General features: G+C 35.9%; 1 protein-coding gene across 4 annotated transcripts in view; it reads right to left on the bottom strand.

The window, feature by feature from the left end:
* LOC128869321 (probable serine/threonine-protein kinase mps1) overlaps nt 1-20,894 on the bottom strand; it is a 236,573-nt gene that overhangs the window by 164,848 nt on the left and 50,831 nt on the right. For all 4 annotated transcript variants that reach the window (XM_054111849.1, XM_054111852.1, XM_054111851.1 and 1 more), the window contains exon 2: nt 20,739-20,889. The gene's annotated coding sequence lies outside the window, so the exon portion shown is untranslated. The remainder of the gene's footprint in view (nt 1-20,738; nt 20,890-20,894) is intronic.

The raw sequence follows: 20,894 nt of genomic DNA, 5'->3' as shown, positions 1-20,894 counted from the left end.
TACTTTTTCTATCATCGTCCTATTCTCAACAGAGAAATGGTTCATTACCATGCACACAGGAAGAAGGCATATGCAAATACAAGTATGTGAATTTATGTACAAATGCGCATACATACATATACATACATATATATGCTCACTCAAGTAGGACAGAGTCAGATCTCGAACGTTGCCGAACGCGGGGCCGATTGTGCTCTTTGCCGTTCGTTCCGCGCTCTCGCTTGCAGTTCAAGCACATTAGCTTACATTTGCTTGCGTACGGAATAGATTCGTATATTTGATATGTCCATATGACTTGTATGCATCTTTACATATAGATAGAAACATGTTTTTCAAAAAACGCACATTTAAAAAAAAAATTGTCACAAACATAGAGTATTTGGTATGGCCATTTTAGTGCTTTTTTATATTCAAAACTAGGATACGCTGCAGTTACGAGAGAGATTTGACTGCTCCAAAAAGAAGATGAAGAGGAGAAACTTGAAGAAAATAAACCGAACAAATGGCACACACAAATAAAGCATGCCACGGACGGGATACAAATCGAAGCAATTGATTTAAACTCATTTCGCCACACACGTGTGGTTTTGTTGACAATTTTGGTTTCAACAAACAACGCGCAAAAAATTACTGACACTTCAAAAGAAATTTCGAAGTGCGCAAATGAGCGGACAAACGGCAACATCATGCAAAACATGTATTGTAGAACTTATAGATTGGTTGCAAAGCCAGCCATCAGTGTGGAAATATAAATATATATTTATATGTACATATAATATATATAATTGGCGCGTACACCCTTTTTGGGTGTTAGGCTGAACTCCTTCTCCTATTTTCGATGTGCGTCTTGATGTTGTTGTACAAATGGAAGGACCTACAGTTTTCATGGCAGAAATACACTCGGAGGTTTACCATTGCCTGCCGAATGGCGACCGCTATTAGAAAAAACTGAGGAAATGAAGAATTTTGGTGTTTCAAGGAGGTAGGTTCGACGTTCTCCGGATTCCGAATGGTAGTTACACACCAAGCCATTCGGCTACGGCCGCCGCTGTGCAAAAATACAAGTGATAAATATAAGGACAAAATGTGAAATTAAAATCATCGCAAATTTGATTAGAAAATATAAAGAAGTAGACAAAAACGCTAATATAAAAAGTGTGAAAAAAATTGAATGCAAAAACTCGTGTCGCCTTTTAAAATAGCCCTACACCAAAATTGAACGACTTTCCTTTCCCCGCTCTCACCTCTCTTCCTTTCATGTTTATTCTCCTTCCATGTTCACTCAGCAACAAACAACGTGAAACTAAAATCGTCAATAAATCCATACGTGTGTGACGAAATGAGTTTCCACGGATTGTTTTGATTTGTATCCCGTCTATGGCCTGCAATAGCAATTGCGGGTAGCGGGAAAAAAAGTAAAGCTTAGAAGAACGAGTGAATTATTCAACTCATTTAAAAAAAATTATATTTTACATAATTATAAACATCACATTTTAATTATAAGAGACTAGAAAAATGCCAGGGAGGAAAAACTAAAACTCCGAGGTTGGAGATAAAAAAAATTCGAAATCAATTTACGAAAATGGTAATCTGGTAATACTGGTTACCAATTGCACTTATGCGACGTTACGAAAATCAGCTGATATTGGTAAATCCACTTAGAGAAAAATAATAAGACAACGTTAGGCTCCACCTCATTATTCATGGGCCAAACCTGCTAATATAAAGGATTTTCCAATGACTGGTGTTAATTTGAATAGCCCGCTATTTCGGTAGATGTCACTTTTGAAGCTATAAATTTTTGATATTTGACAAGTAGAAACTACGCCATTAATAAAAATGGAATGATACACGCTTAAACAACGCACTGAAATTATTAAAATTCACTATTAAAATGGTGAAAGTTTGGCAGAAACGGTTCGTAAAACTCGAAAATTTTTGGGTCATCGTGAAGCACGTTGTCGGACCGCAATACAGAAATTGGTGAAAAAATTCGAGCTGTTGAGACAAGTTAGTAATGTGAAGAATAAAACTCGTGCACGTCGTTCTAGAACAGAGGAAAATATTGCTGTTGTAGCCGAAAGTGCTGAAGAAAACCCAGGTTTGTCCATTTCTCGTCGTTCTTTGGAATTAGGCATTCCACAAATGTCATTACACCGTATTTTGCATAAAGATTTGGGTTTTAAGGCTTATAAAGTCCGGTGAGCACAAGAACTCTAGCCGGCCGATCATCAACAACGTCGTGTCTTTGCTGATTGGGTCGCTGAAATCCATGAAAAGGATCCGGAACTCCATCGAAAAATCATATTGACTGATGAGGCCTCAGAAAATCCAAGAGTTATTGTTGGAAAGCCTCTCTATACTCAACGTGTGACTGTTTGGTGCTGTTTATGGTCCGGTGGAGTCATTGGACCGTACTTTTCGAAAATAAAGCTGAAGCAAAAGTTACGGTGAATGGATTGCGCTAGATGAGAGATGATTAACGATTTTTTATGGATGGTATTGATCTGGAGAACGTTTATTTTCAACAAGACGGCGCTACGTGCCACACAAGCAACAAAACCATTCTTTGAGTATCAAAATAACACCTCTAATTGGAAAACCCTTTATCATCTTTGGTTTTTGGCTATTTGCTGTTGTTTGTATTTTGCTCCCCTTTCTTGTTGATATTAACTTATCACAATAATTTAAGTTGGGCCTACAAATGTTACTATGAAGCAGTTTCGGTTTTTTCAAAAGGATTCGCAGCAGCCGCCATTTGCATAATGACGTCTTCAAATCTTCGTAGTCGTGGCGTTATGCTGCGAACACTCACCGACTTAAACACAGTCCCCTGTCAGCTGTTATGATCAAACTAATGAGAGCCCCATGTGCATGAATGAAAAATTACTTCACTTCCGTATCGTAGTATCGTAGATATTATACGAGGATTTTTGAAAATTCCCGTAGAGCCGTGTCAGCTAATTGCTCTCTCACACACAGTGTTGCCAAATAGTACATTTCCAAATCATTTACAAAATAAACTGGGAAAAATTTTAATTTTTGTTAAAATAACTAAAAAACAATGTTGAATAATATTAATTATAGATAAATGAACTATTTGCATTTGTTGGGTTTTGGCTTTGGTTTATTAAACAATGAAAAATTGTAACTGATAACGCAGATGTGTGTAAAAGTATGTAAGCAAAATATCGATGGCAACATTATATAGATACAACCAAACACAAACACACACAAACCAATGTACTGTGTAAATATGTAACTAATGCTGAAAACAGTCACCGACGCATCGTAGTCCCTTACCGCAGCCCTTAGAGAGCACAAAATTGAGCAAAACTCATCCCGTAGAGAACAACTGCGTTTTTTTAGTTACATATTTACACAATACATCGGTTTGTGTGCGTATGTGTTTGGTTGTATCTACACAATGTTGCCATTGATATTTTTGCTTACATATTTTATACATACACTCAGAAACATGAAATCCCATGCTAGAATCCTCTAGGTCATGACCGAACACAAGCAAACGGGAAGGTGTTACTATTTATTACAGGTCAATCTTGAAAATTGACTTTCTAGTTGAAATGCTGTTAATTGAATATGCGTGTTATGTTGTATGTGGTGATTTTAATGTAAACCTTCTATTATATGCCCCTTATGCCACTAACCACATATTCGTTGCAGGCTTTCTGTAGTTAACAAATTGTTACCAAGAAGATTAGCCAAAAATTCGAATCCTAGTTTGCTAGACCTTGGTATTACGTCTAGTCTTGGCCATATTCTTAAATTTTACCATGACTTGATATTTTGTGCTTTACATGAGTCATTTAATCGTGCTGCTGATAGTGTTACTTTTATGTATCTGAAGACTTTAAATGTCAATGGTGTGTTCGCTGATATATGAAATATTAACTGGGAGAACTACTGGTTCTCAAAGATTGTTGATGAAAACTTGACTTTTTAATTAAACCCTCACCGAACTACTTGACCATCCTGTCCCCATTCCTACTGTTCGGCCTATGAATAGCTCGTATTCATGGTACAATAATAAAGTCTGTTAAGCTTTAAAAACTCGGAATAAAATTTACACAAAATGGACAAAAATCAACACTGATAAGGATTGGTCGCAATACAAGAATACCTACATAAAATAAAGCTACAGCCATTTAAAAAAAAAAGAGGTTGTCTGTAAAGTCGGCTTACTGACGATAGTTTAACGTGACAACGTCATCAGAAAATATTGATGGAATGATTGCAATTTTCAAAACAAAATTTGAATTTTATTTGTTTGATAGGTATTTTGTATGGATATAGAGACGAAACATTTATCAAATTCATGAAAGATATCTTCAATTTCGATTGTGCATCAGACGTTAATAAGTCAACAACACTAAGAGGCACCATCATCGATTTGCCTTTTTCGATTTTGCCTTACACTCGAAACACTCCCTTTCATTTCCTACTTTTTCTATCATCGTCCTATTCTCAACAGAGAAATGGTTCATTACCATGCACACAGGAAGAAGGCATATGCAAATACAAGTATGTGAATTTATGTACAAATGCGCATACATACATATACATACATATATATGCTCACTCAAGTAGGACAGAGTCAGATCTCGAACGTTGCCGAACGCGGGGCCGATTGTGCTCTTTGCCGTTCGTTCCGCGCTCTCGCTTGCAGTTCAAGCACATTAGCTTACATTTGCTTGCGTACGGAATAGATTCGTATATTTGATATGTCCATATGACTTGTATGCATCTTTACATATAGATTTGTTCTTTTTGAAAATTGCGCGAAATTGTATATGGATATGCAAGTAAACTTTACTACTTAATTTTTTTCTTAAGGTACTTTTATTCAACTTTATATTTACATGGTAGACTAACTACTGACTTGAGCTTTGCTCAGGACAGCGAGTCGAACTCTCACTCTAAGGAGAGAATATACTTAAAGCTATATTTCTTATGTATGTTACATATGTCACTCCTCCCTCCACAAAGAAAGAGCAGTATCCTTATTATTTAAACACATTAACTTCAGTTCATAATTTATCTATATATGATCATGATTTTTTTTTTTTTTTTTTTTTTTTTTTTATAATGAAGAAAACTACTATTAAGACTCAAATTCAAAAGATTTAAGCGACAAACTTAAATTTCAATTTTTAACATTTTGACTTAAAATTTCGTATGTATATAAAGGATTAATAAAGTATTAGTGATGTTTCTTAAAAAGTAAAGAATTGAATACATTTATATAGAGAATATAACATTTTTAACTTTCTTTGAATTTCTTCTTTCTTTTAAATTTACTTTTGTATTTTCTTACATTACGATTCTTAAATCTAACTATAAAATGTTCATTGTCATTTTCTGGTTTGACTAATTCTACTTTTCTAAAGGGATTTTTGGTTTTATTTAGACGTTTTCTAGAATTTTCCGCATTTAATAAAGAAGTGTCTATTATGTTTTCTCTACGTTTTTTATTTGCATTATTTATTCTGGTTTCTTTTATAAGTTGCGCGTTAAACTTAGGTGTTAAACGATTGAAAAAAATATTGTATGGAGTTTCACCAGTCGTAGAATGTATTATATTATGATTGTATGTAAAAAGAGCTTGTTCAATTTGCATGTATTTCAACTCTTTATCATCTGAGCTAATTATAATTCTAAGTTTTTCATTTAGTGTTTTGTGGAAACGTTCGATATCTGCAATACCCGTTTTTCCTGTTGTTACTTCAATCCGAATATTGAGCTGATCACACCAATTTTTAATATTTACGTTATTAATACCTTGGTCTTGATCGATTTTCAAAATTTTTGGAGGTCCCATTGTATTAAATATTTTTAGAAGTGCCCTTTTTGTTTCTAACCAATGTTAGGACTTCTTCAGCGGCTCCAAATTTTGAATACAAATCAATACATGTAAGATAATGTTTTTTTCCCCATTCCCAAAAATCGATAACAAACTTTTCTCTTATTTCGTAAACAGGTGGGGTTATTTTCAATGGGAGTTTGAGGTTGATGTGATCATATTTACACCTATTACAAAGTTCGCATTCATTTACAATTTTAGTAATTTCTTTTAAATAGTTCGGATAGTAATATTGTTTTTTAAAACGATTAGCTATTTTTTCAATACCTTGGTGAAGACCTTCTAAGTGGATTTCAAGGATTTTCGTTTTAAAATCGGCAAAGTCTCGTATATTTTGAAGCTCTTTAGTCGCTAGTAATATTTTGTGTCGTCTATTGTTAATTAGGGTTTTAAAAACGTCTTGAAATTTCACAAAGTCTTTATCAATAGGCATGAAAATAGTAACGCTCTTGCCTATTAAAAATTTCTTTATTATGTCTTTTATTTTGTCTATAGTTAAGTCGATGTAGTTAATGGTAGTTACGCTATTTTTAAATATATTTTCTGTATGTAAAGTATTTTCATTACTCTTTACTAATCTTAATTGTCGCTTAAAAACATTAATTGGTCTTAGGGAAATCGGAATATGTGATTCTGAGTCTTCCATTTCAGAATGTATTGTAGCGATATTGGAAGAATCGTCGCCAAAATAGCATTCTTTGAGCTCAACACGCGATAATGCATCTGCTACGTGGTTTTCGTTGCCTGGTATATATTTTATATCAAAGTCGAATTCATTGAGTTTCCTCTTCCACCTCTGTAGTTTTGAATTCGGTTCCTTCAAATTGTGGAGCCATTGAAGGGGACAATGGTCACTATTTATGACAAACTTTCTACCGTATAAATATGGACGAAAATATTTAGTTTCCCAAACAATACCAAGCAGCTCCTTCTCTGTTGTGGAATAATGCAATTCGTGTTCATTGAGCGTACGACTAGCGAAACATACAGGATGCCCTTGTTGACTTAAAACGGCCCCAAGAGCTACGTTGGATGCATCAGTAGTTAATGTAAACTTCTTTTCATAATCTGGATATGCCAAGACTGGACCTTTTGTTATGAGAAGTTTGAGCGTATCTACTGCATTTACGTATTCTTTACTAACAACTATTTTGTTGCCTTTTTTAAAGCACTGAGTTAAAGGTTTTGCAATTTTGGAAAAATCTCTAATAAATTTTCTATAAAAACCGACTAGTCCCAAAAATTGCTTAATCTCTTTCGTAGTCCTAGGCAATGGATACTTCAAAATTGAGTCAATTTTATTCGGGTTAGGTTTTATTCCCTCAGACGTTACAATATGTCCTAGGAATTCGGTTTCTTTCTTTAAGAACTCAGTCTTGTTGATATGTACTTTCAAATTAGCTTCATGAAGTCTGTGAAAGACTTTATCAAGAGCTTCGATATGCTCTTGGAGAGAAGTGCTAAAGATATTGTCTAAGTATACCATACAAATTTTTCCGAGCAAACCATCTAAGACTGTGTTCATCAGCCTTTGGAATGTCGACGGTGCATTTTTAAGCCCGAACGGCATACGCAAGAACTCAAAATGTCCACTTTGTGTGGAAAAAGCAGTTCTGATTCTATCAGCTGGATCCATTTCAATTTGATGGAATCCTTTTGTTAAATCTATGGTACTAAAGTAAATACATTTACCAAGCTTATCAAGCACTTCATCCATAATGGGTATAGGGTATCTATCGTTTACAGTGATATCGTTTAACTTACGATAGTCTACAACAATCCGCCACTTTTGTATTTTAGAAGCATCCAGCTTCTTTGGCACAACCCAGATTGGTGCTGAATACGGTGACTTACTGTGGCAAATTATACCCTGTTGCAACATTTCTTTAATTTGTTTATCTACTTCTAAATTATGCATTTGGGGATATCGATAAGACTTTACGTAAATAGGGTCATCGTGTATCGTTTTAATTTTATGTTTGATTTTATTTGTAAATGTTAGTGTGTCACCTTCTTTAAAAAAAATATTTCTATATTTATTTAAAAGTTTCTTTAAAGCGATATGTTCTTCTTTATTCAGATGTTGTAGTCTAAATCCTAGATCAGTGACTGCACAGAAGTTTTCTAAAAATAAGCATGGTTTTGAATCATCTTTATCAATAAAGTTGTAGTTGACACCATTTAAAACTATACATTCTTGAACGATATCAATTTTAGCATTAAGTTGTTTAAGTATATCATAACCAATCAATCCATCATATTTTGTGGAAAAATCGTACACGTAGAATACTAAATTCATATTTTTTCTTTCATTTGATACCTTTTGAGTTTTGTTTAGTGTTATTTTCCCTGTAACCGTTGTCAACGTTATGGGACTCGTTTCAAGAATTTGTGTGCTAAAAATATTAGGTCTAATTAAACTTATTGATGACCCCGTGTCAACGAGAAACTTACAAATGCAATTTTGGAGTATTAGTTGAACTTTTGGTAAGTATCCGAGGCTTCTAGCCGAAAATTCTCATTATCTTGTTCCATAGGTTCAGGAATTCCAAAACGCCTAATTCTAGATTGATTTGAATTAATGCCCCTATTTCTATATGTTTGTTGTGAATGTACTGCTTGCTTATTATACGAATTTTGTAATGGGTTTTGAAAATTGTTGTTGCTATTAAATTGTGAGCTATGTGCTTGATTTTGTGGATTAAAGCTAAAACGGGTATTACATGGTGGTGCATATGGCGATATTTGAAAATTACTTGGGTCATAAGGAAAATACTGTTGCGTATCAGCGAATCCATTATTGTACGGATTATATTGTGGGTTATTATAAGCTAAAGTTGAATGCGCATTTGGAATTCTGTAACTGTTGAATTGCTGTTTGCTTGGATTACTCTTAGTATTTTTTCCTATAACAACGTTGTCATAAACTTCATTTTCTCTTAAAATTTGAATAGCAGACTTCACATCTGTAACTGTGTTAGCATTAATTAAAGCTACTAAGTGAAAAGGTAATTCTCTTTTAAGAGTTTTTAAACTAGTTCGTGTTAACTCAGTGTACAAAAAATTTATACTTGAGGTATTTGACTCTCTTAATTTTATACTATCTTTAATTTTACATACTTCTGCATTTATTTCTTCACAAAGCAACCTTACGTTACCTTTAAATTTAATATTACCAACCATCAATATTGCCGTTGTCACTGGTGTGGGATCTGCAAACTCTTCGATCAAGAGATTTCTCAATACTTCCCATGTCTCAGGTTGTTCCCTTCTGACTACGTCTAATACTGGTCCGCGTAGAGTGCTTATGATGCATTGGAAATAAAACGGCCTTTCGCTTTCATTAAGAGAAGACGACGCTGGCATTAATGCGTTTAAGCAATCAATGTATAACGCCAAATAATTCCTGTCTCCATCAAAGGGAGCAACTAACTTAACACTTTGAATAGTTCGCTCTCGTTTTTGATTAGCTTCAGCCATTGTTACTGTTGCTGCGATAACGTTCGTTGAAGATATTGACAATTCGGTTGGATCAGCTGCTGATGCACTCAATTTTACAACTCTTATCGCTGTTGTTGCCGAAGTAGATCCCACGCTCATACACAACAATTGCTGGCAAATCTCGTTGACTTCGTTGTCACACATACATACACTAACTCACCAGTAAAAGTAGCACTAAATGTACTTATGAATGTAAAAAGTTTTCTTTGGGAGAATTTCTCTTAATTTCTGGAGTTAATTTATTTCAAATATTTTAATGTTCTCTCTTTTTAGATGTCATTCAAGGTGATGTTGTAATTTTTCATATTTTCACAATTTTTAATATATTTTCACAATTTAATATATACTTTTTCGTTTCATAGAGGTCTGTGAAGGTGAACCTCTTTAAATCACGTGTACTTAGAAAACAAGTATTTTTCCTTAATTTAAAGTTTTTTGTTTTTGTGTTTATTTCATATTTTCTTTAATTTTTGTTTAACAAAACATACATTTTTTCTTTAACAAACGTCGTGTGTAGGTTCTTAAAATTTGACTGCGCCAGTAAACTTTACTACTTAATTATTTCTTAAGGTACTTTTATTCAACTTTATATTTACACGGTAGACTAACTACTGACTTGACTCAGGACACCGAGTCGAACTCTCACTCTAAGGAGAGAATATACTTAAAGCTATATTTCTTATGTACATATGTTACATATGTCACTTGCATGTTTATATACATATATTAGTATACAACATATCTTATAAGGTATATGATAAATATTACCATACATTTTTTCCTTCATATATAATAAAAAAAGAGGTTGTCTGTAAAGTCGGTTTACTGACGATAGTTTAACGTGACAACGTCATAAGAAAATATTGATGGAATGGTTGCAATTTTCAAAACAAAATTTCAATTTTATTTGTTTGATAGATATTTTGTATGGATATAGAGGAGGAGGTAAATGGAATTGCAATGGAATAGGTCAAGTTACATTTACACAAACGTGAAAAATGACGAAACATTTATCAAATTCATGAAAGATATCTTCAATTTCGATTGTGCATCAGACGTTAATAAGTCAACAACATTTAGAGGCATCATCATCGATTTGACTTTCTCAAGACACATTACACTTGAAACACTCCCTTTCATTTCCTATTTTTCCTATCATCGTTTATTCTCAACAGAGAATTGGTTCATTACCAGTGTTCGGACTTCTACCACTAAAGTGGTAGATATACCACTTTTTTCCGAAAATTTGAATTTCTACCACTTCTACCACGCAAGCTTAAAAATCTACCACTTTTTTCAACTTTTGAAAAAGTCAATCTTGTTATAAAGTTAATATGTTATGAATTACAATATTATATTAGAACTTTTATTCTACTAAAAAAAGAAACAGGCTGGCAGCACTTTAATATATCGTCAAATACTTTGCGCAATGAATGATGTTGGCAACAGTGACGTTTGACACATAATTTTGGGCCACTCATTTAATATTGTTGCGTTTTCGTATTTGTTGAAGATGGAGAAATTCCTAAAAAGGTAAACTTTTTTAATATTGAGATTTGTGTACAGAAATATAAAATACAAACTTCTTTAGAATATATACTGCAGAAAACGTGCCTGCAACGACTGAGTCGTCAAATAATAATGAGCCGACAAAAAAGAAATCTAAGTACAATCAAAAATACAAGCAGGAATGGGAAGATGGTCGGAAATGGCTAGAAAATGCAGACTTTAAAGCATTCTGTAAATATTGCAAAACGTTTCTTGCAAATGATGGAACATTATTAGACCGGCATGCTAATACTAAAAAGCATATGAACGCAGTGAACACAAAAGACCAGGCCCGGCTGAAGCAAATCACCATTTCGGAAAGTGTTGAAAAAAATTCAGAAACTACACACCAATCTAAGGAACTTGCGCTGGTTATGTACTGTGTGCAACATTCTCTGCCATTTACGTTGATGGATACATTGCCAAAGCTGTTAAATTTTCTTAGCTCTGATGAGAGAGGTGTAAAGTGCTGTTCAAAAAAAGCAACGGCTATAGTGAATGATATTGTGGGTCCATACGCTAGAGAGGACATTGCCAACGAGTTAAGGTCCACTTGCTTTTCTATCATCATTGATGAGGGTACAGATATAAGTATGAAGAAGTGTCTTGTGTTAATTGTTCGCTATATCCCAGTTGGAAAACACAGTGTTGTTGATCGCTTCTTTGGACTTTTAGAAGTTGTAGATGGTACGGCAAAATGATTATATGACGCTATTGTAAATTATTTTAAGAACCTCAAGGTGCCAACAACTAATATTATAGGCCTAGCAACAGACAATGCATCTGTAATGCGGGGAAAACATAATAGTGTAAAACAAAAATTCCAAGGATCAAACAAACATTTATTTTTTTTAGGTTGTACGTGCCATTCTCTTAATTTATGTTCATCTGCTGCTTCTAAGCAATTGCCTGCAAGGTTGGAAAAGCTCGTGCGTAATGTGTATGCATTTTTCTCACACAGCTCCAAGCGCCGACATGACTTTCGACAGTTACAAGATTATTTTCAAGCTATGCCTCACCAAATTCTGAGAGTTTGTGAAACACGATGGCTGTCTATGGAAGCAGCAATCGAACGTATAATAGAACAGTGGAAGCCTTTGAAGTATTTCTTTTCAATGTATTCTTTTGAAGAATTAACCGATTCATGCGCGACCGATATTTTAAATAAGCTTAATGACACAAATTTTGCGTACTTTTTATTTTTAAATGACATTTTAAAAAAAATAAATATTCTGAACAAGGAGTATCAATCAAAAGGAACAATGATACATTTATTATACTCACGAACAACTACTTTTTTAGAGAATTGCTGCAAAATTTTGTACGTCTTGAGTATATTTCTTTGGATGCGAATTATAAAGATACAAAACTTCATTTACCATTTTCACAAATGTTTTTCGGTGTACAATGTAACAAATTTTTACAAACCAACGCAATTGATGTTAATGAAATAAAAAACGATCTACTTAAGTATTATTTATGCCTATGTGACGAATTATTAAAAAGGTTTGACTTTAAAAGCGAAAGATTAAAATTACTTGAATATTTTAACCCTTTTAAAATTCAAAAAGGCGATATGCCAACTATTTTACCCTTGTTTAAGGAATTTCCATTTCTCGGATTTTCGGAAGAAATATTAAACAATGAATGGAGATCTTTCATTGTTTTCAGCAAAGAAAAAACTAAAGATATATTCGAAGAGGATATCGTTCGAGGATGGAAAGCTTTAAGCAAGGAGGAAAATATTTATAGTGAGTTTATGTTTAGCAATTTAAGTAAGTACATGTGCAATTTGGCAGTTTTGCCACATAGTAGCGCGGCAGCCGAACATTTGTTTTCAATCGTGAAAATTATAAAAACCGAAAAAAGAAATCGCTTGAAAACAAACACAATAAATAACCTTATATTTGCTAAAGAAATGTGTGATGGTCAAGAAATATATATTCCTTCCAGAAACTTAATACGTTTTCGCAATAGCTTCAAGCATATAGATGGAAATTTTGTTCCAAAAACATAAGTTTTTTATATTTATGTCGTTATAATAGCTTTAAAAAACTGAAGTACAAATTTTTTTTACGAAATCTTATGTGAAATATTATATTTATGTTTGTTATTAAATAAATAAAGCATATTTAAGTTTTACCCTAAATCTACCACTTTTTTTATAAATCTACCACTATTTTTTTTAAATTCTACCACTAAACGAAAAAAAAAGTCCGAACACTGTTCATTACCATGCACACAGGAAGAAGGCATATGCAAATACAAGTATGTGAATTTATATACAAATGCGCATATAAATACATATACATACATATATATGCTCACTCAAGTAGGACAGAGCCAGATGTCACACGTTGCCGAACGCGGGGACCGATTGTGCTCTTTGTCGTTCGTTCCGTGCTCTCGCTTGCAGTTCAAGCACATTAGCTTACATTTGCTTGCGTACGGAATAGATTCGTATATTTGATATGTCCATATGATTTGTATGCATCTTTACATATAGATTTATTCTTTTTGAAAATTGCGCGAAATTGTATATGTATATGCATGTTTATATACATATATTAGTATACAACATATCTTATAAGTTATATGGTAAATATTACCATACATTTTTCCTTCATATATAATAAAAAAATTAATAATAATAACATTAAGACAACAGGTATTATTAACAAACTTAGTTTTATTTTAAATTCTTCAAGTAAATCAAATTAATAATAATCAATAAGAAGGCATATGCAAATACAAATACGTGAATTTATATATGTAGCTACATATGCGCATAAACATACATATATACGCTCACTTAAGTAGGAGAGAGCAAGATGTCGAACGTTGCTGTTCGTTTGCTTTGTCGTTCGTTCCGCGCTTTCGCTTGCAGTTCATTCAAGGTAACGACAATGAGCAAGGTAACGACAAATGAGCAAGGTAACGGCAATGAGCAAGGTAACACTAATGAGCAAGGTAACGACACATTTTTTCGTGCGTGCAGCCTGTTAAATCGAATTAGAAGACGTTATCACGTCAAAAAATTAATAATAATAACATTAAGACAGCAGGTATTATTAACAAACTTGGTTTTATTGTAAATTCTTCAAGTAAATTAAATTAATAATAATCAATAAGAAGGAATATGCAAATACAAATACGTGAATTTATATATGTACATATGCGCATATACATACATATATACGCTCACTTAAGTAGGAGAGAGCAAGATGTCGAACGTTGCTGTTCGTTTGCTTTGTTTGCTTTGTCGTTCGTTCCGCGCTTTCGCTTGCAGTTCATTCAAGGTAACGACAATGAGCAAAGTAACGACAAATGAGCAAGGTAACGACACATTTTTTCGTGCGTGCAGCCGGCTAAATCGAATTATAAGACGTTATCACGTCAAAAAATGCAAAGCAGTTATACTCTAAATATTGGATCTCAAGTACCATATAAAGATTTATGGCGCATTTTAAAAAGCTTGCAGGTACATAATTTAAGTTTGAATGTAAAATTGACCCTTACATACTTAATAACAACTCTAGCCAAAATTTGATTAGCAATTTTGGTTTAAAATATGAGTTGCAATTTGATGTGGTATCTGAATCAGAAGTTTGATATCTGTAATGGGTATCAAGTCCAATGACATTGGAGAGGATGGGATATCCTTGAAATATATGAAACTTGTGCTGGCATTTATTCTGGGCTTTAACACGTTTTAACACATATTACTGTTTCACAACTGCGTGTTTTCCATCTGAGCAATGATACTAGCCCTAGTGATTAGAGAGCTGTAAGCATTTTATCAGCCTTTTTAAATGTGTGAGAGTCGCTGACGTATCTCCACTTTTCCTTCTGGATTTCTCTAAGAGATTTGATTCAGTAAAACCTTACCTTTGGTGCAAAAAGCTTACGCATTTTTTTGGATTTTTTTGTTTAGTCTCTTTGTGAATGATATATTCTCTGTGCGACAGTATGTCAATGTCCATGCTTATCCTAAAGGTATTCAATAGTATTTGTCCAGTAGAATTGGTCTTGTTGAGGAATTGTGTTTTAAAATTAATATTGAACTGCCAGCAATTTGTCAATGGGCCCACGATAAATGCGGCCAAGTCATATGTATTGCCCATTGGTAACATTTTAGTACATGTGGAAGATATTCCAAAAGTGTTTGTTTGTAATAGCTCCCTGATGTTGAGCTGTTCTGGTCATGTAAATAAAGTTGTTAGTAACGTGTACGAGTATACCGTTTTACGTACATTAAGAATTTTAGGTTTACGGCATTATACCATAAACTAAAAGGAAGCTAGCTTTATACTAATTGTACCACACATCACATACACTGAGCTCGTGTATAGCAAGCTTGACTCTATTTCATCTCACATAATTGATTTTGCGTTTAATGATGTTACGCGTTACGTCTATCGTGTCAGAAGATATGACCACATTTCTTTGTGGAAAAACAAAATTCTAAGATGCAGCATATTTGATTATCTGGCGGCTACAAATTGTACCTTTATTTATATAATAAATTACAATAATAGAATTTAAACTTCCCAAAAAGCTTTACGAGAAATTAATATTGATGAGATCTAATAGGCACCAAAGCCTAATAAATAAAATATAGTATTCTTACTTGTCTTTATTCTTTATGAATGCTGTGAAGCTCTGGAATTCAATTCCTGAATATGCCAAGAATGTGATCCTTAGGAGTATCTACGATTACTTTAATTCTATATAATAAAAGTGTCTGTGACTGAACTGTTACCATTTCTCTTTCTATCTTATTTCTACTATTCATCCTATTCTTGTATGTTCCATTTATGTGTTATGAAATATACATACATACATATAAAGTTAAATTTACTGTTATTACTTTCTAAACTTTGTAAGTTTGCATTATGTAAACAATTATTGATTTATTGTAATTTCCATATTGATGAATTATAAAAGACTAAAAAGCCTTTAAAACTTAAGGCTTAAAAGAGGCAGACACAGCTTCAGATTTTAATAATCTAGGATCGCCCATACGTCGAAATTTCGACGTTATATGTTATAAATAAGGAAAGCAACATTTAGTCATACCTTTTTTTTAGTATTTATAGTCATAGAAAAAAGTTGAAACATATCTAAATGGATAGCTTATGTTGAAACTTTTAACATGATATATTATATGGGAATAGATGTAGTAAAATTAGATGTGAAAAATATCCCATTTTACCTGTATTAAGCGATCCTATGTTTGTGTATTTCAAATATCATAATTTTTTTTATTCATACATTGGAAACATTTAATTTCTTGTATTACGGAAAAAATAATAATTTTTTTTTAAAAAAGCATAATAAAAAACAATTCATGACCATCATAATTTCTGAATCAAATTTATGGATGGATTCATGTGTAGAAGTCCACGCAAGTGGGGCAAGTTACTGATCGCCATTCACTTGGGAGTGGCCAGGACGATTCTTCTACATATGGTTCAAGCAGCTCACAACGGCCGGGATTAGCCCACGTATCCTCTGGGTAGCTTCCGAACACCCGTTCGGGAGTGAGCTAACGTGAGAAGGCGAAGCATTCCAGGATAGCTGGTTGTGCGCTTTGTTTGGGACCCGCCACTTAAAAATCCCCCCCAATGAAAAGAATTAACAAGCCTCGGATGAGAACTGCCTTTACTGATGACGACCCCTGCAAACGAAATAAGGAATATGATTTGAGGGCATGCACCTGGAATGTCCGGTCCCTTAATGGGGAAGGTGCCTCTGCCCGGCTGGTTGATGTCCTCGTGAGAGTAAAGGCTGACATCACTGCCATCCAAGAGATGCGATGGACGGGGCAAGGAAAGAAAACCATAGGACCTTGCGACGTCTACTACAGCTGCCATGTAAAGGAGCGCAAATTCGGTGTCGGATTTGTTGTGGGAGAGAGACTTCGTCGCCAAGTACTGTCGTTCACTCCGGTGGACGAGCGTCTCGCAACAATCAGCATCAAAGCCAGATTTTTCAACATATCGCTAATTTGCGCCCACGCCCCGACGGAAGAGAAGGACGATGCGACCAAAGATTCCTTCTATGAGCGCTTGGAACGTTCCTATGAGCGCTGCCCCCGCCACGACATAAAAATCGTGCTTGGCGACTTCAACGCCAGGGTGGGCAAGGAGGGAATTTTTGGTCCCACAGTCGGAAAATTCAGCCTGCACAACGAAACATCCGGTAACGGACAGAGGCTGATCGACTTCGCCGGGGCCCGAAACATGGTAGTCTGCAGCACCAGATTCCAGCATAAAAAGATACACCAAGCTACCTGGCTGTCTCCTGATCGGAAAACGCGAAACCAGATCGATCATGTTGTGATAGATGGAAGACACGCTTCTAGTGTATTAGATGTACGCACGATCCGAGGACCCAACATCGACTCGGATCATTACCTTGTTGCAGCCAAGCTGCGCACCCGCCTCTGTGCAGCAAAAAACGTACATCTACCTGCGCAAAGAATGTTCGACATCGAAAAGCTGCAATCACGACAGACAGCCAGAAGATTCGCCACTCGACTCTCACTCCTGCTCTCGGAGAGCACTGCCCAACAAACCGGCATGCGCGAGCAATGGAGCAACATTTCTCGTTCCCTACGTACCGCCGCCGAAGAAGAAATCGGATTCCGGCGAGCCCGAAAAAACAATTGGTACGACGAGGAATGTCATGCTGCCACAGAAAGAAAGGATGCCGCCTATAGAGCCACGCTGCGATCGGGCGCAACGCGAGCCATGTGGGATCGCTACAGAGAGCTGAAAAAGGAAGAGAGACGTATTATCCGAAAGAAGAAACGAGAGGCCGAAATACGTGAGTGCGAAGAGCTTGAGATGCTGGCCAACAGGAACAACGCCCGAAAATTCTACCAGAAAGTTCGGCGGCTTACAGAAGGTTTTAAGACCGGGGCGTTGTCCTGTAAGAACAAAGACGGTGATCTGGTGACTGACGTACAGAGCAATCTTAAATTATGGAGGGAACACTTCTCGAACCTGTTAAACGGTGACAGCTGCGCATGTCATAGAGAATGTGAAGATCCCGATACCCCAATCGTTGACGACGGAATTGTCGTTCCGTTACCCGACCATGACGAGGTGAGAATAGCAATATCACGGCTAAAGAACAACAAAGCCGCGGGCGCCGACGGACTGCCGGCTGAGCTATTCAAACATGGCGGCGAGGAGCTGGTAAGGTGCATGCATCAGCTCCTATGCAGAATATGGTCGGATGAAAGCATGCCTGCCGATTGGAATTTAAGTGTGCTCTGCCCAATCCATAAGAAGGGCGATCCTGCAATTTGTGCCAATTACCGCGGGATTAGTCTTCTAAATATCGCCTATAAGGTTCTAGCGAGCGTATTGTGTGAAAGGCTGAAGCCCACCGTCAACCAACTGATTGGACCTTATCAGTGTGGCTTCAGACCTGGAAAGTCTACCATAGACCAAATATTCACAATACGCCAAATCTTGGAAAAGACCCATGAAAGGAGAATCGACACACACCATCTTTTCGTCGACTTCAAAGCTGCATTCGACAGTATGGAAAGGAGTTACCTGTATGCCGCGATGTCTGAATTTGGTATCCCCGCAAAACTAATACGGCTATGTAAGATGACGTTGCTCAACACCAGCAGCGCCGTCAGAATTGGGAAGGACCTCTCCGAGCCGTTTGATACCAAACGAGGTTTCAGACAGGGTGACTCGCTGTCGTGTGACTTCTTTAACCTGATGTTGGAGAGCATCGTACGAGCCGCAGAACTTAATCGCTCAGGCACAATTTTTTATAAGAGCGTACAATTGCTGGCGTACGCCGATGATATTGACATCATCGGCCTTAACAACCGCGCTGTTAGTTCTGCCTTCTCCAAACTGGATAAAGAGGCAAAGCGAATGGGTTTGGTGGTGAACGAGGACAAAACGAAGTACCTCCTGTCTTCAAACAAACAGTCGGCGCACTCGCGTATCGGCACCCACGTCACTGTTGACAGTTATAATTTTGAGGTTGTAAAAGACTTCGTGTATTTAGGAACCAGCATTAACACCGATAACAATGTCAGCCTTGAAATCCAACGTAGAATCTCTCTTGCCAACAAGTGCTACTTTGGACTAAGTAGGCAATTGAGCAGTAAAGTCCTCTCTCGTCGAACAAAACTAACACTCTACAAGACTCTCATCATGCCCGTCCTAACGTATGGCGCAGAAGCTTGGACGATGACAACATCCGATGAAGCGACGCTTGGAGTGTTCGAGAGAAAGATTCTGCGTAAGATTTTTGGACCTTTGCACGTTGGCAACGGCGAATATCGTAGACGATGGAACGATGAGCTGTATGAGCTTTACGACGACATAGACATAGCGCAGCGAATAAAGATCCAGCGGCTTCGTTGGCTGGGTCATGTCGTCCGAATGGATACAAACGCTCCGGCTTTGAAAGTATTCGATGCGGTACCAGCTGGTGGTAGCAGAGGAAGAGGGCGGCCTCCTCTGCGTTGGAAAGATCAGGTGGAGAGGGACTTGGCTTCACTTGGAGTGTCCAATTGGCGCCGGTTAGCACGAGAAAGAAACGACTGGCGCGCTTTGTTAATCTCGGCCAAAATCGCGTAAGCGGTTATCGCGCCAATTAAGAAGAGAAGAATTTATAATAGTATTGATTCACAATATATAAGTTTCCAGTTGTTTCATCAACTTTTATATCATGATACATATATATGTGTCATGATACATATATATGTACATATATAGTGTGATTAATTTTACCTGCACCTATTCACTTATGTATCTATTTTAATACATTGTGCAAACCGTCTCCACATATTAATATAAAGATAAATAAAATCAAAAAATTGTTCTTTAATATTCAAAATGGGTTACAATTTTTCAAGATTGATAGAATACAAGATTTGGCCATCCGAAGCTACATTCTGAGAGCAAGTTTGTACTTTTTAGTACATTTTTGGGTTAAAAAATACCAGAGTATAGTTTATGAATTTTTATTTCATTTTTACCCAAAGTATTATGTATTTAGAACTTTCACTGTAGCGAAGGCTAATTATTAATAGTATATTTAACCACATTCAATAAACAAAATAGTGATTTACAATTTGACAATTTGATATACAATGAAAATACTATTATTCAGCAAAAAATTTATCTTTTTAAAGAACATGTGCCATAATTGTGCATCCTGCCGAGAGAATGAAAAATTCCTCATTCTAGGATATTCAGGGCCGTACAACTAGTCCGGTGGCTGCGGCTGCGAGGTTTTCTTATAGCGAGGTGGGCAGGTATCACCTACAAGTAGCCTTGGTAGACGCAAAATCCCATAGTGAGAGGGAGGTACGGGCCCATTTGGGTGCTATTGAGGGACGGCTGTCAGGTATGGTCGGCGAATACCTCATAGTAAACCAAGGAAAAGCTCCTCTCTTCGACTCGGGTGCGTTTGGTTAATCACTGCCATCTCTTAAACAGGTCATTCTCATCAGTTGTGGTGCAAATGCTAGACATACCATTTGGGTAAGCAGCGAGATTAACGCTATTATCTTTATAATCAAGCAGTTAAGAAGAGGTTCTTCATACTCGTATCACTCTCTAATTCGTCTGCCATTAGGGTGAATGATTGGAAGTTGGCTGGTCTCTGTTCAATAGGGTTCCTTTAAAGTGGCTTTTTCTTTTTCTTTCTCTTTTTCTTACTATCCCCTTTCTTTATTACAATATGTTAAATATTAACTCTATGTAATCTTTGTACAATTGCGAATTTTTATCAATGTAAGAAGGACCTGTTTTCTACTTACGCAGTAAATCTTATATGTAGTTAAATCAGTCGGTGAGAGTCGTTTTAACCTTTGTTTGATATTTTCACGCCATAGCCGAATGGGTGGGTGCGTGACTACCATTCGGAATTCTCAGAGAGAACGTAGGTTCGAATCTCGGTGAAAAACCAAACTAAA

This window comes from Anastrepha ludens, chromosome X (genome assembly GCF_028408465.1).
Source record: "Anastrepha ludens isolate Willacy chromosome X, idAnaLude1.1, whole genome shotgun sequence".
Classification (NCBI taxonomy): Eukaryota; Metazoa; Arthropoda; class Insecta; order Diptera; family Tephritidae; genus Anastrepha; species Anastrepha ludens.
Note: the sequence above shows the minus strand (reverse complement) of the source record. Positions and strands in the feature narration are given on the sequence as shown.